Source organism: Oreochromis aureus, linkage group 12 (genome assembly GCF_013358895.1).
Source record: "Oreochromis aureus strain Israel breed Guangdong linkage group 12, ZZ_aureus, whole genome shotgun sequence".
In the NCBI taxonomy this organism is placed as follows: domain Eukaryota; kingdom Metazoa; phylum Chordata; class Actinopteri; order Cichliformes; family Cichlidae; genus Oreochromis; species Oreochromis aureus.
This window is the reverse complement of record NC_052953.1, coordinates 4,120,422-4,136,506: the sequence shown is the minus strand read 5'-3', so window position 1 is coordinate 4,136,506 and position 16,085 is coordinate 4,120,422. Positions and strand designations below refer to the sequence as shown.

The 16,085-nt window shown below is 39.0% G+C and overlaps 1 protein-coding gene across 3 annotated transcripts in view; it reads right to left on the bottom strand.

The window, feature by feature from the left end:
- The window catches only part of wdfy3 (WD repeat and FYVE domain containing 3), a 111,640-nt gene extending 96,750 nt beyond the window's left edge, over positions 1-14,890 (bottom strand). For all 3 annotated transcript variants that reach the window (XM_039620530.1, XM_039620532.1, XM_039620531.1), the window contains exon 1: positions 14,652-14,890. The gene's annotated coding sequence lies outside the window, so the exon portion shown is untranslated. The remainder of the gene's footprint in view (positions 1-14,651) is intronic.
- Between the last annotated feature and the right edge of the window lie 1,195 nt (positions 14,891-16,085).

Sequence of the window (16,085 nt, the reverse complement as noted above, 5' to 3'; positions counted from 1 at the left end):
ATTTAAGGGAGGAAACACTACGAATATGCAAAAGCATTTGCTCACAAAACACGCGATGACCTTAAATGAATGTCGTGTTTTTAATTCCGCTCCAGAATCTTAAACTTTGTTATTGCTACAGAAGAATATTTATTTTATTATTTTACATTTACAATTTTTTTTTCCTGGGGACCCTGTGACACCCCATTGAAGAGCCGTAGGCTGTGGATCTCTTAAGATCTCACTGTTGGGTTTGTAAGGCCATGTTACTCCTAAATTTCTATCTTGTTCCAAGAGAAGATATAAAACAAAGTTCTAAGCTAATCGACCTTAGTGTTCTCCTTTTTAAAAAAATAAGAATCGATAAGAGAATCGATAAGAGAATCGATAAAGAATCGAATCGTTAAACAGAATCGAAAATGGAATCGGAATCGTGAAAATCTTATCAATACCCATCCCTACTGTTGGTCGAAGCTCTGCTGTGAAAAAGTACCCGGATAAATAAAGAATATATTTATTGGCAAAAAGCCCATAAATATATCATTTATTTATCTATCCAGATATACCAAGTTATCACAAGTGAAGTGAAAATCTAAATTGGTTAGCTTCCCAAAAAATTTCCCTAGTTTAGATGATCCAAGATACTTCCTTATGAGCTAGTGTCATGAGGATGTCATTGTTCAAATAACTTGACTGGTTTCACAACCAGTATGATCTTTAAAAAGACATCAAAATATATTTGATACTGTTTAAATTTTGTCACTTTTTTGTCACTTTTGACAGAACGATGTTTAAAATAAACATCTGATACAAAACTAAATTCAAAATGTTAAGAAAGTGTTAAGAGTATCGTCTGGGTTGCACAGAGGATGAAATGGCTCATCTATTTTTGTACTGTAATGTATCCTTGATCAAAGGCAGCATTTATTTCAGAACAATGCTGACTGTTAGCACTGCTGTTCAGGGCCCAATGAAACAGAGAGTCACTGAAGCAGACACGAGGCTATGAGAATGGTAGAGTCGGAGAGCAGCAGGGCCGGGACCACAAACTGGGGCAAACACATGTCATACGACTCAGCATAAGGCTGAGCTGGAAAATCAACAAAAGGCAAGGCAGTAATCACCAGACAAATGTAGGATTACATCTCACTCCACCTACTTGGTAAGCACTGAGCGTCATGAAACCACAGAATTTAGACCATCACGTAGAGCTCTGTTAGTACCTCCCTTTCTGCACTGCACTAAACCTATAACACACTGAAAACAGATTTAGGTGCACAAATGGTGTCTTTGTGCAGTTTTACTACAAATTAGTTACATCTCTTTTCTCGAAGGTAACTTTTTGTTTGGGTCAACCTCCAAAAGCTCTGAGGAAAAGGTGATTCTTCTATGAACACAAAGGTTCCAATGCTCCAAAAAGCATATGGGGTTATGCATAACTCTGATAGACTCAGCATATAACTAATTGATTCATGCATACATGGCAAAACATGTTTACAATGAACCAAAGGAGAGTATTAAATCGGCCTCTCTTATAATTTAGTCCAGTGTGGGGATAACAGAGTTGCAAAAATGTCAGATCAAGAGGAAAGCCATGTCATCAATACTTGAATGCCTCCGTGGCGCTTTTTATATGCAATCCATAGTTTCCTCTTACTTTGGCTCAGTTTTTGATGACTTTGAAATCAACTTTGTTAAGGAAGTGTTTTTTTTTCCTTTTTTGTCTCTAAATCCATTTGTAATTCAGGCTTCTAAAACAGCCACCACCTTTAAAGCCTCTTATCTTTGTATGAAAATGAATCAGTCTTATCTGCTGATCCACAGTGTGTTATGAGGGAAAAACTGCCTGCAGCCTCCTGTAGGTGGCTGGTTCAGAGTGACTGAACTCTTAGATCAGGCAATTTAGATTCCTTGCACAGTTTTCTACATGATGCTGCTGTTTTCTCCGACACTGTCATTCGTTTACCAGCTTTGTCTGTTGCACAGATTTCATTTTCATACTCCAAGATCATGCCAACCTGTTACTCATCTCTCTGCCCTAGCATGCAACCGGATGTCAGCAGCTGACCTATGCAATCATACAGAACCCTGCCTATTTAATTAGCCTTAGGGAGAGGTGACAGAAAAGGGAGGATTAAGGTAGCACTCTTAAAGGGGATTAGAGAACCAAAGGACCATCAGGAATTATCAGCTCAAAAGTGCTTTTTTTGGAGTACTAGAAAGGAAAAAAAATGGATGTACCTCTGATCATTTTATTCTAAAGGCACAGATAGGACTGTTTAAACTAGGGGAAAAAAAGCATCAAACCGCATCTCGTCTCTGCTGAAGCAAAGAAAATGAGTCAATGGCATCAATGGAATGTCAACTCTTCTGTGGAGGGGAACTGAGCTTGGCCCTCCAGTATTTTTCAAAGCATTCTCTTTAAGCGGATGCCAGCTTCAATGAACGTCTCCCAGAGTTAGCAGCAACTCCTGGGAGATGAAGGCAGCCAATGCCCTGGAAAAGCCCAACTCTTCAAAGGCTTGTGTGGTTGTTCCTCTGGAGAAGGTGATGTAATCTCAGAAATGTCTCCTGGCTGACAGTTTATGGGGTAGGTGGAAGCTGGGGAGCTCCACAGAGAAAAAAATGGTTTGACAGGAGTTAGATAAAACACAAACTTGTAAAAGGAAATGCAAATTTGGAGAAAGTAAAAGGCTATGTAGGCAGTGTAGTGAGTTCACACCAGCTCCCTGCCAAATGCTGGTAAATTTGGACTGAGGGTGATTAACTGTCTCCTCTGCCAGCCACGGTGACACACAGAAACGTATCTATTTATGGGAAACAAATCCACTAGAGGAGAACAAACATTTTCTGACACCTTTACATATTTTAATCAGCACTAATACAAACCGATTTTAAGCAACTCGAGTCATTTTCAGACATCAACTTGGACATTTCTGGGAAAATCAGGGTGAGATATTTTCTAGAGCAAATTTACTTCAAGTATGTTTAAGTACTGGAAATATGTTGTGTGATTTAGATGAGGGAGCTGCCTGCAGAAGGCAGCACAGATGACGCCCACTTGCTAGCAGTAAATGCATCGGACTATCAGCCCAGCTCTTCACACGTCAGTGCTATCCAGCATCACACAGGCTTTACAGTGGGATGCTGGAAGGTTAAAGACTGGGTAATGTCGGATCTGACTCTGTTCTCGTACACGCCTGTGTCGTGTGTGAAAACATGACAATAAAACAAAGCAGTTTCTAAGTAGTGCAACATGTTTTTGTCACCAAGTCAATGTTGCCTGTCTTGTAACATGAGACAGAGGAGCAGGAAATGATCTCATGCTGAACATGTCTGGTCACGACCAGAGTTAACTGCATCTAAAATGGGCATCTATTTAGTCCTGCACTAAACAACGCCTGGATAGTTGTCATCACAGACTAATATCACATAATTAGTCTTACAGTTCTACTTGTGCCTCGTCTGCCGGTTGATTTGAAAGCAGAGCGGCTGTCGTGTATCCTTGACAAAAAAATACTGATTTATTTCTCAAAAATGTGAGCGCTGCACTTTCATGTGCTCAAAGAGTGCCAATACATTTCAGTAGTGTGTTAGCTGGATCGCTGAATGGTATCCATGACAACTAGCAGGCCTCACACAAATTGCTGCCCGTCAATTATATAATTACACAATATTAGGTACAGGAGGTTGACTTTTGTAGTCAATTAAATTTTAAATATCAATGGTAAAACATATAGATGTATGGTAACATTTTGATACAACTTCCATATATTTGAAGCATGAACAACAATGCATTATAATCTCCATTTACAATTATAATGACAATCAACGATAGCCCCAGAGTAAACCTTTCACAACATCTTTGCAAGTTTATTTTCATCTTCAAATGGCACCACTACAGTTTTTCACAAAGGGCAACATAACTTCTCTTTTTCCCCCTTTTATCTTATCACAGTTGCCCAATTTTTCAGCTTTGATTTTGCATAAGCCATTCCTACTCAGTTATGTTTAGTAAGAGAAAGAATAGACTATAAAATGTGAGTTTTAAATAGCTTTAAACATCTCATGTAAATATATTCAAACTACACATAATCTTAAAAACAAGCCAAAAATATGCAGTGTGCAGACCAGGGTTGGGTAAGTGGAAGAATATACTCATTAACTCTCAGGGGATTTTTTCATATGTATTACACTTTGTTGGTGGTCTATATTCTTGTGTATTCAAAGCAAGGAGCAATAGAAAATCATGGTTGGATGTGTGCACTCTTATGTCTACTTTATGTGAAATAGTGCCACAAGAAAGTGCCGCCTTCATTTTGGTTGTGTTGAGCTTGAGTCGAGTTGTACACAGAGACTTGCAGAGATTCTCATCATGTATTGGTAGCAAATGTAGGGCCATAGAGACTGAGTACTAATATAATAACAGTGCAAATATAAAATGTATAAAGAAGGAATTAGCTTTAAGTCTTGTATATTTACACATTCGAGATTGTTAGCTCAAAACCAACAACATTTTGAGCTACCAAGCTATAAAGGACCACTAGCTGCACTACCTTAATTATTTAATAGCATATGTTATCCCTGTGTGTTTGTTTAATCAGAGGTTATAAGGTATCCTTCATATGACTGCTAAGTATAATGGGTACACACACAAATCACTGGTTGTTGGCCTGACATTGAATTAGATTTTTTAAAATGACCAACCTTAATTTCTGCTTCCTGAAGTCTAACTTTGATGTCTAATATCATTCTTACTGACTTATAAACAGCTTTGGTTTCCGACCATTATTAAAACAAGATAACCGGGATAATTATCAAGCTATATTCGATTTTGTCAATCAGCAACCAACTCTACTTATGCTGCTATACAATAATCCAAATACGCTCTCCAACAGTCTGTGGCATATTTAACTTGGTTTGTATTTCTTTTGTTCTTTCCTTCAGCTTAATTACAATTTCAAGTCCACAGTAAAAAAGTCCATTTGTTTTTCCCACATTGGATAAATCTATTTGCCCCCAAGTCTACAAATAATCGTGTTATGCAAGATCCCAATAATGTCCAGAATTATTGTGATTATATTTTCTGAGACTGTAGGTTGTAAGTAGGTTAAATGTCATCCATGTCATTTTATTAATTTAAAGTGTAACAATTATTGAAGGCTACCCTCTTCTTATAGTGTTGAGCATTTGTGATATTTTTGTTTAAACTTTAAAATTATTAACACTCTTGAGAAGAACATCTTCTATCTAATGACATCTTTAGGCATTTTACACGTATCTTTTGCTAAGTCACACATTTGCTTCGTTTGGGTTTGGCCGATGATTGCTTTAACCACATCGGGATATATTCTTACAATAAAGATGCAACAGTAGGAGATGCTGTAACTGCTCGATGGTGACAATCTCTGGAATCGAAGCTTAATCGTCAATTGACGTGAAACGGTCGCTGACACCGAGAGGCAGTTATTTTAGATCAATAACATCAATAAACATACTATATCCACCAAGGTCAGGCTTTTACCAGTGAACAGTAAACAAACCCCTGGTCGCTGCGGAAACGAGCTCGGCACCCAGCTCTGATTTTCCCTACCTGCTATTCTCTCTGCGCTCCGCCAGCATCTCAACTCATCAACAGAAGAAGAGACAAGAATATTCCACCATAAGCCAAAGACCAGCCGCTCTTCCTCCCAACAACAGTGTCTTCCTGAAACAGAGAGGCGATGGCAATGGTGTCATGCCTTCCCCTCACAGCAGCGTAAGGAAAGGAGAGGAGAGGAGAAGCGCGGAGGCATGGCTCGCCTTTATTGGCAGTACCAGTGGCTTTGTTCGCCAGTCAGCATACTGTGTGTGTATGTATGTATGTATGTGTGTGTGGTCTGCCGGGACTGGCACAGCTGATCCCCCCCTGACACCGGGTGGGGTGTACAGGGCTTTGGTGGAAGAGGAGGGGAGGAAAGGAGGGCGGGCTTTGGCCTCAACGACGACAGGAACATACCATTACCACAAGAAAAGGGGAGGAGGAGTGGGAGGCAGAACTCACAGCAGTGAGCATCATTAAAAATTCATTTTCTGGCCATTTCGGTCGCCATCCTGTACATCCAAGCTCAGACAGCTCACATTAACTTTGCATTATTATGTGGTGTGCTTTCGGGGACAAGTACAGGGAATGAAAAAAGCATTCTCAATTAATCTACATGTGTCACACTAAAGGGTTTGTAGAAGGCAACTGAAATATTAATACCTGATAACATTTTTCATTTAAAAGCCAAAAATGTACCTTATCATAAATTCTTTGAAAGCAATCACTGAGCTTCTGTAATGTTCTTAAAAACAGAAAAGGGCTAAAATGAATAAAAACTGACTGCTATTTTAATAATTTAGTGGTTAATAGGAATGTGTGTGACTAGATGTTTAAACAATGCTTTCCTCACTAGTCAGCACTGGAAATCCCACATACATACTGTAAGGAGACTGGGCAGTCAAAGTTCCCTGAACATAAATCTATGCAGGAATAATGTAATGATAAAGATGTTGGTTATCCCATTTCTGACCCCAAAGAGCCCCCCAACAACAAAACATCAAACATGTTAGCCAACAGTGTTGTTGTTGTTGAGGGCCTTGGTATTTCTCAAGCTTCTTGTGTTCCTTCTTCCTGATGTTGCTATCACTTGGTTTCGCTACATGTATCACTACGGCCTTCTGCCTCTGCTTTTCCACCACTACTATGTCCGGTTGGTTAGCCATCACCAGTTTGTCCATCTGTGTATGGAATCCCCACACAATCTAGATTTGGTTATTCTTCACCACCCAAGGAAGTGTCTCTCATTTTGACTTTGGGACTTCCAGTCCACACTTGGCACGATGTTCCGGTACGCTATGCTGGCCACTTGGTTATGGCGTTCATGCATCCCTGCTTGCTAGCATCTTGCACCCTGTTGTTAGGTGCTGGATTGTCTCTGGGGCATCTTTGCACCTGATGTCTTGCCTGGTGTGGTAGACCCCAGCCTCTATTGATCTTTGTGCTCAGAGCTTGTTCCTGTGCTACCATGATAAGTGCCTCTGTGCTGTCTTTCAGTCCAGCTTAGTCCTACAATATTAGCTATTAGCTATAACTAAAGATTATTCTGATAGTCAACTAATTTGCCAATTTTTATTTGATTAGTCAACAATTATTTCAATAACTCTCTGATTCCTATGTGCAAACCTCCTGCTCAAGTCTGACTGGGAATATCACCCTGTTTACATCGTCCCACAGCAAATGAAAGTAATGACCCAAGAAACATATGAATTTATAAATAATCAAATGTATTTTTAGCATTACTCAGTAGGACAATCAGAATAAAAATGAAATAAATAAAGATATTAGGTAATACAAGTTAAAGTGCTATGATGAGTTTAAAATGAATGTGCAAAAAGGAAACTAAAAATGGCTTCTATCCATTCAAATAAAGCTTTAAATGAAATCAAAAAGATATCTTTTCAAATCTCCATTTCCATTTTCTATCGTCCTGCTGTTTTGCTGTTCATGCTGCGTTCTTCTTCTTCTTAGCACTGAGTGCACTCTTGGCAGACAATACAGGCGATACTGCCCCATAGTGTCCTGTAGTTTAATTATGCGCCAAGAATTTTTATAGTCGACCTCATCGATTATGCTGACGAATTGTTGCACCGCGCATCAGCTACTTCTTCTATCTGCTGGTGGTACACCCTGGGCAGGATATCTATTTGAAAAAAATTGAAATACATCCGTTGCTGACATTGTGTGCACGCAATGTTGTTTATGGTGCAAGCTGTCAAGTATTTCAGCAACATTTACTGAAGAATGACTTTTAAATATATGTGCAATGAGCTATACTGTCCTCAAACTAGTTGCGTAATGTGATTTTTCCTCCAACTTAAAGGACCAGTAAATTAGTCTCCAGGAAAATCCTTAGTGGTTTATAATTCCCTTAAATCTATTATCAAAATTAAATACCAAATCTTTTATGACTCAAGCTTCTTAAACATGAGAATTTTCTTCCTTTCCTTTTTTTGAAATTGTAAATTGAATATTTTGGGTTTAGAAAAAATTAGCTTTTTTAAAAACTCCAAATTATCAATTGAAACATTTTTCACAATGTCCTGTGGCTTAATAGACAAAATGAGGAGATAAATGTCAAATTAATTGACAGTGAAAATTGCCATTAGTTACAGTCCTGCAGAATTAGTATGGCACACTGAGATTCACATCACAGCTGTTTAACTGCAGTGATTATGGGAATTTCCTGACCTGAAAATTGGCCTTGAAAAGTTCAGAAACCTCTAAAAGAGATTGTAGTGGAGCATGCTGACAGCTAGAGACATTAATGCTTCACTAAGGAGACAGTGAAATGTGACTTCCAGCAGGGAAGGACATGATCATATGGAAACGATTCTAGCAGGGGAAACGGATCACAGATCCACCTCACTGAACGAAGCCTGCTATACAATATTACACTTTCAAGGTGAAATGAAAGAAAAAAGAAATGTATGCTAGCAGTAGCTTAACTGTGTGACCTGTTGTGTTAAAAAGCCTTAAGAGATCTGCACCAACTCCAATCACTCTGCAGTTGCTTTGAGATTTTTGTTTTCGTATGAACGAAAGGTGAGAATATAATCCAACATTTTATTATAGCTTCAATCATCACCACTAATAATCATGAATCACACACAACAGCACCAACATTTAAGATCATCTCCAGTCCAAACAGTTACTGCCATGCAGTTACAGACAGAGTATGGGCTATGAAAATTACAGCCAATTAAACTGTGGTGATAAAAAGACCTGAGAAAATCCCTCTCCTTCAGTCTGTCCAATAAAACAGCAGACTGTATATAAGGCATTACTCCAAACTCATATATTATCTATATCCAACTCTGTGGCTGACATAAGCAGCTTCAGGTCATAAAAAATAACCACTTACTTCATATAATATGTGTAGGGATAAAAATAAAAATACTACAAAATGCCTCCAAGTATTGAAGCTAGGATGTACTGACATATTGGCTGAATATCTGCATCAGTACCGGTTCACTGATTAGCCAATAACTTGTACTGCACCCTTGTATCCAAATATGGTTACCTATAGCTGAAAAAACAAAACAAAAACACAATACTGGCTGCTGTCACTATGGCAGAAGTCCAACACCCGTGGGTGAGGTCACAGTGGGTGCATCTATTTTCCACACAATCTATGGTTACATGGCATTTGCCAATAATAGAGGAGGGTATTTATCTGTTAGTTCATTTTTTTTATTATATACGGAAGAGTTGAAACACTTATTTATCAATTCATAAGCTACAGTAATGTTCATATTATAAATGAATTTGATGAAAAGGCCATAAATGAAAAGTAAGACTGTCTCTTTATATACTCTGATTTTCTGTAGCCCTCAGCCCATTTTTGAGGAAGTACACTTTTATAGTTCTACTTTAATAAAGGTTCACCAATTTATAAAACAGCTGGTCTTTTTTTCCTCAACACTACTCAAACAGAAGTAAATAGTTCTTTTATTAGGGGTACATTTTCAGCTGTGGATTAACAGCTGTGTAGACTAGTAAATGAGGTGATTGTGGTTTATCTGACTGACTGAAAATAAATTCTATGAACATGAGCGCTGGGCCACCTAGCACCACTTACAGTTGACTGTGGAATTAAAATGAGTTCAGAACCTTCACAAACTGTCTTGTTGTGGCATCTTTTTAAATTCAGTGAGCGCTTTAGAATGACTCATTCTTTCACAAATGTTTATAAGAGCAGAGTGCATGGTAAGGAGCTCATTTTTAATTCAGTTCAATGCAATGAAATTCAGTTTTATTTATTTAACACCAGATCACAACAACAACTGGCCTGAGGCACTTTATAGTCTAAGGTTAAGACCCTACAATAATAAAGTCCCTATAATATTACACCTGCGACAATGGGACTGAAAACACCTGAATTCAAAGTTTCAGGTGAATAAATCCTTAAACATTTTTAAAAAGTGCAATGTTCTGTTTTATCATGCCATCAACTTGATGTAATCCAATGGCGCGAGACAAAACATAGACACAAACTATATGTGCACCGCACATGTGTAGTGTCACTAATAGGATGTGCAGGCCCTTCCCTCGAGTGCTAATTAAGAATGATCCTCTTGTGCTTTATTAGTGCATGCTGCGTCTTCTCATGAAAGATGACAACTAGTAAGCTGCGACTTAAGTCTGTTGTTTGACGTGGGCTTATACCGACAAGCCTAACACACCAGCAACTCAGGCCATATTGTTTTGTGTGTGATGCATTTGAATGGCCTGAGAAAGCTCAGTCGGTGCACTGAAAGGAAAATCAGCATTGGCCTTGAGCTGCATCATCCACAAGACTTTAATGCAGCTGCCCAGCTACACTTAATCAATAATAAGAGCCTCACAAAGTACAGAATACACCCCACAGCTCCCATCCTGCCACACAAAAGCAGTTAGCAGGTAAAAATAAAATCTCTAATGGTAATATTTGATTTTTTAGTCTAGGATCGTTGCTTTGGTTTAAGCTGAACCTTTGGTGTAATACTTAAAAATGCTGTAGTTTCAGTTATCCTCCAGAGCGGGTTTGCTTGTTTCAGTTTACTTTATGTTTAGTTTTACAGGGTTTGTCCTGCATCCACCAAAGAGGCTTTGACATTCCTCTAAAAGAAAAATCCTCAGAGATTCAACAAATGACTTTTCACCACCTTTTCTACCCATGTTACAATTTACTCAAGAATAAAGTAAACCTTTGCCCATCACACGGCCAGAAATACCAGGAAAAATGACTCCTAAAGGTCTTAAATATAAGCACACACATTGTATTTATGTGCACAGTCATTGCCCAAATGCCCGTGCTGAGAAACAAAATGCCTGCTTTTAGTTAAATTTTAATTGTTTTTAAGGGTCAGTTTTTGTTTGTATAATGGTAGATTGTAATGCAGTAATTATGATGTTCAGAACTGTAAAAGACAACAATACTTTGTAGTAGTACTTCTTTGCGCTGGTTGTAGTCACAAATTTGAACACAGAAGCCACTTTGGCTGCTCCCTTATTCTCAAATGGTCACCACAAGAACATATACAGTTAGTTCAGCAGACTCTTTCTTTTTCCTTGTTTTGTTTTAACTTTAGTTAACTATAACTTGGTGTCAACCAAATATATAACTGTTAATTACCTAAAACCCTGACAAAAAAATTGTAAAAACTGTACTGGGGCTGATAACGCATACATAATGCAAGAATAGCTTTTGAAAACCGAGTAGGATTCCTATACTACAAATAGCTAGCTGAAGCAAAATCTCCATTTGTTATCAGAGTGTGGATGATGGCCAGAACAAAGCCAACTGTCAGCAAGAGCACATCACACTGGAAAACTACTGTTAATCTATTGCAGATCCTTGGGAAGGATTCATAATAGCTGACCGTTATAGAAGCAAGCAAAGCAGAGAGTAAATGAGTAGAAAATTCATTTAGGCCAGCATTTATGCTGACATTTGGGAGACATAAGGCACTGTCCAAACAACCAAATACTTACAGGATTAACCACTTAATCTCCCTTACCCCAAAAAATAGCAAAACAACAACAATCTACAGCTGCAGAGCGAGGACAAATGTATGCTGTTGGATTTAATAAATGCATGAAAAGAACAGCTGTCTCCGTGTTTGTATAATTATGGCTTAGATGAAAATCAGAACACATTTTATGAATAATCAATGTAGAAATCCTTGTAATTCCAACAGGGTTCATTTTTTCCCTAATTGTATTTAGGTCAAAGTAAGCCCTGTTTTGGCCCCGGGGAGTAAACTCTGGATAACCAGTGAAGCCAATAAAAGGTTCAAAGTTTCAATGCCTGTTAGCCCTGAATCACCGTGAGAGAAAAGCAGAAGAAAGGAAGACCCGGAGGCTACACAGTCAAGACTGCACCACCAAAATTCTGGCAGGTCTTGAGTCATCTCAGTAAATCACAACAAAAGGGGAACTTGACAAACGCTTGGTAGACCGGGTCTAACTGGAGGCAGAACACTAAGCATTCTTGCCAATGCTGCTGTATTTTACAATACATAGAAATTTGCATGTGACAGTATTGCTACCCAGAAGTGTAACCCATTTGCTTTTTTGTGGCTAAAAAAAGTAACAGGGCTACTCTTTACAGATGAAATAAACTATATGAGTGTCACTAATGGTATTATATGCGGAAAAGGCAGTACAATCACCTCACACAGGCAGCACACTGCTAAACTCCAAGAAGTTTTCCAAACAACAATAAAGAAGAAAGAAAACTCGGGTGACTTAAGTGAGAGCTGTAACTAACTGTTTGGGTTTGCCCATCGACAGAACAAAGTTAAGGAATTATTCAGTTACTGGCAGTTAGCAGTAATCGGGTTTCTGTGCCTCGAGTTTTCAAATTATTCAATGTGATGCAGTGTTTATGCAGAGCAGTCTGATAAAGAAAGCTGCACTGCAGTGATAAAAAGCTGTCTGGTAAGGCTTAAGAACGTGTCTTTAAAGGACTTTTGAGGACTAACTGATCAATTGTCAGCACAGTAGCTCAGTGGTTGCCTCACAGCATGAAAGATCTGAATTCAAACATAGGTAGGACCTTTCTGTGTGGAGAGTGCGAGTTCTCCCCATGTTTGGTATCCTTTTCTCCCTCCACTGAAAGGCATGGCAGTGCTTTTAGTGCTTTTCTTGGCTCAAAAAAGGTCTTTTAGGGGTGACTATGCACAAGAGGTCCACATATAGTTTAAAATAACCAGTCCGTGTTATCATACTTAACAGAGGTCCATCCATTTTCCTGTTATTTCAGGCCATTTGTTAAACAAAAGGGATTTTACTGTTGACTAAATTAAATCCCACTTAAACAAATTGCTCATAAACTATTTCACTGCAGCCTGGTGAGTTTCCTGTTGGTGAACACCAAAACCTCTTTTGGGGGGTGGGGGCACTAAATGTTTTTATGCAGGACAAACCCTGCTGCCTATCCTGGCGCACAGCAAATACTCACAAAAAAAGTCAATACAAGATCAAAAAGCCAATGAAGTAATTTTTCCAAGCCTCTCCAAGCCTACTTATTAGACTCATTATCCTAGTATTACTTCTGAATTCCAGACAATTTGCTTGCTTGGTAACTTAGCTTTTATGAGGAAATAAACACACACCATACAGTACATGACAAACACCAACATACACTCAGGGCTTCCTGCTTCCAATGCTAGAACACAGAGACTGTTATTTATTCACACACAGCTCTCTATGTAGATATAAACTCAAGTCAGAAATTGAGTTTAGCACAGCCATCAACAGCCACCTCAACTAATCAGGTTTTTAGATTAGATTAGACTCAAGTGATGCTCACTTACCAGTTTACTGCAATAACAGACCTCTACATATTCACTGCTATTTCTAGTGGCTGCCATTCATTTATTTCTGGAAACAGGCTCTTCTGTGGCCTTTTCAGTTAAGGTTTACTTTACAGGTCTGTCTTACTGTGTTCATTAATTAGCTTTAATTGTCATTTGTCTTTAAACTAACTTAAATATACCAACATGGGATGACCATCTGATTTAGACTAAACTTCACAATATTCAGTTTCATTACCTAAACATAAAAACATCTCACTCCCGATAATCTTCACAACGAATAAAGGACCATATATGTTAGCTATTCTGACTCATTTTGTCTACAGTCACACAGGCATGTATTTGCAGTGCTATTTTTTAGTATTTATAACCTGCACGTTTTCTGGATGAGAGTTCAGCTATGTGCACTTACTGCCCCCCCCCCCTCCTCTTTACAAGTCACAAGCTGAAATGTTATGTAGCTTTTAATTGTATCGTGTGTATTTGTGTACATGTCATACCGTTCACAGTGCCCGAGCATGAAACAAGTTTTCTGCCCCAGCCTGCTGGGGGGTAGTTAGCTTGTGTGCAGGCATCCGGGCAGATAGCCATACACTCAGGGACAATGCGCACACACAGGTGACTGCTGCACATCAGACGCAGAGCAGACAGTAAAATGAGGACGATGTGACCGCTAAAGCTTTGCCAGTCATTGCGAATTTGCCTCTAAAAGACCAGCTACTACGAAACACTCACTGCAACCCGATTTAGCCACCTATTATAAAAAATAATGCGTTTATCCAAAGCGACATACTGCACACGTACCCTGACCGTTTTAATTACCACCGTTCCTATGTGTTTTCCAATGGCTGCGATCTGTTAAAGTCCTGCTTTAGGACTCAGCTCCACCGTCAGTGAGTGAAAACACAACCAAGCAGCAATCCCCTCAGTTTGCAGCTACGCTAGCCCACAACATGCAGCTAGCGACCAGCTGATCGCACTAGCATCGGCGTATCTGAACCTCAACTGTCAAGCTAAACGGGTGACGTTCCTTCAAATGTACGGCCTCCAATAACTTTACTGCAAATAAAGGTGGCAGCTGGTGTTTCCACACTTAAAGCGGGTTCGTTGTGTTTTTCCCGAGGTTGCCACTGTCATGCTAACACCAGCGTTAACGGTGCGGACTGTAGTTGAGCCGAGATGCACATTCCAGCCCATGCTAACTCGCATGCTAAAGCAGCTAGCATACATTTGCTAACTAGCCACTTCCAGAGAGGAGAGCGTCTTTGGTGTACCCGCCATCTACTCACCAGTAAGCAGCGTTTGCGGCAAAATGCGTCGGTGTGAGCGTTGAAGATAACCTCCAATGTGTGAATTAAGTCGGTACGGGACACTCCGTGTATATCCATATGTCTCAAACGATGCGTTAATTCCAAAGTGGTCGCTGCTCCCTCTCCTTCCTTTCGCCGGTCGCCATGTTTCCTCAACATCCAAATAAGCGGAGCATGTAGCCAGGTCCCAGCGCCGATTTTCCTCCTAACAGCATCCTCCTCTCGGCGCCGAGCGAGGCCGCATCTGAAACACAATCCTGACATCTGTTGGATCAAAGGAAAAACACACTCGGTGGCATGGATTTAATGGACACCATTCATTTAATTTTCCCTTTCTTTTATTTAAACTCACAGAAGGTGTTAAGGCATAAAACGTTTTTGTTTTTACATTTCTGAGAAATTTTGTACCTCATGAAAAAGTAGATTATATATATATATTTAAAACCTGGAATAACATCTAACATAACATAACATCTAACTGGTCCACTGGAGTCCAGTTTGGTGAAAAGAAAAGTGTGAAAACTGTAGTGAAGTCACAAAGTAATTCACTTACACACATACAGACAGTTTCAATGCAAAACTAATATATGGCAATAATCAATAATATTAATAGAATTATCCAACCTTTTGATCAGCACCATGGACAGCAACTGCAGTGAGCAGTCAGGGGAACAGACATATTTATTTAAGCTTGTGCTACAAACTCACATGGTCTTCTTCAACTAAGCTATCACAATCCCCAAACAGATTCAGAATTACTAAAGTAACACAAAGACAACTGTAATGACAATAAGCACGGAACAAAGGAGACAGGCCTATCAACCACAGGTCCCCAAAGACTGACTGGATGGGTCACTGTAAAACAAGCATCTCATTCAACAATCATTTCCAGTGGACCAACTTCTATGTATATAATGCAAACATGTCATGGTATGAGTTTATATGTTCAACATATAAGTGTAACAATGGATGAATTCCTTATATAAACCTCTATTACTCAAACTACTTGCTCTTTAGAGCTTCATCTTTTGGGCCTTTTGCTCAGTGAAGCTGTAGACAACCCTGCTTAAACCCAGTATATTTATCCTGCTTTCTTCTCTTCTTACACTTCTGGGAACCACTTTTTTTTTTTTTTTCGCTTGGGTTGCTAAACAAAAGCTATAATGTGCTGTCCAACTTTACTGGCTATCTGTCCAGGATATACCATGCTTTTCTCCCTACTTGAAATTCTACTTAGATTTTCATAAGACATCTCAGGCTATTATTTGTTTTCTGTCTCATTACAATAATCACTAATACTTTCAGTTTATTGCCAGAATTTTATAGGTGCATTCTTTTTTTTTTTTTAAAGAAAAATCTTGGCTATAACTCAGAATGTAACTGCAATCCTTTACATCCAAAGCAAAATAAATA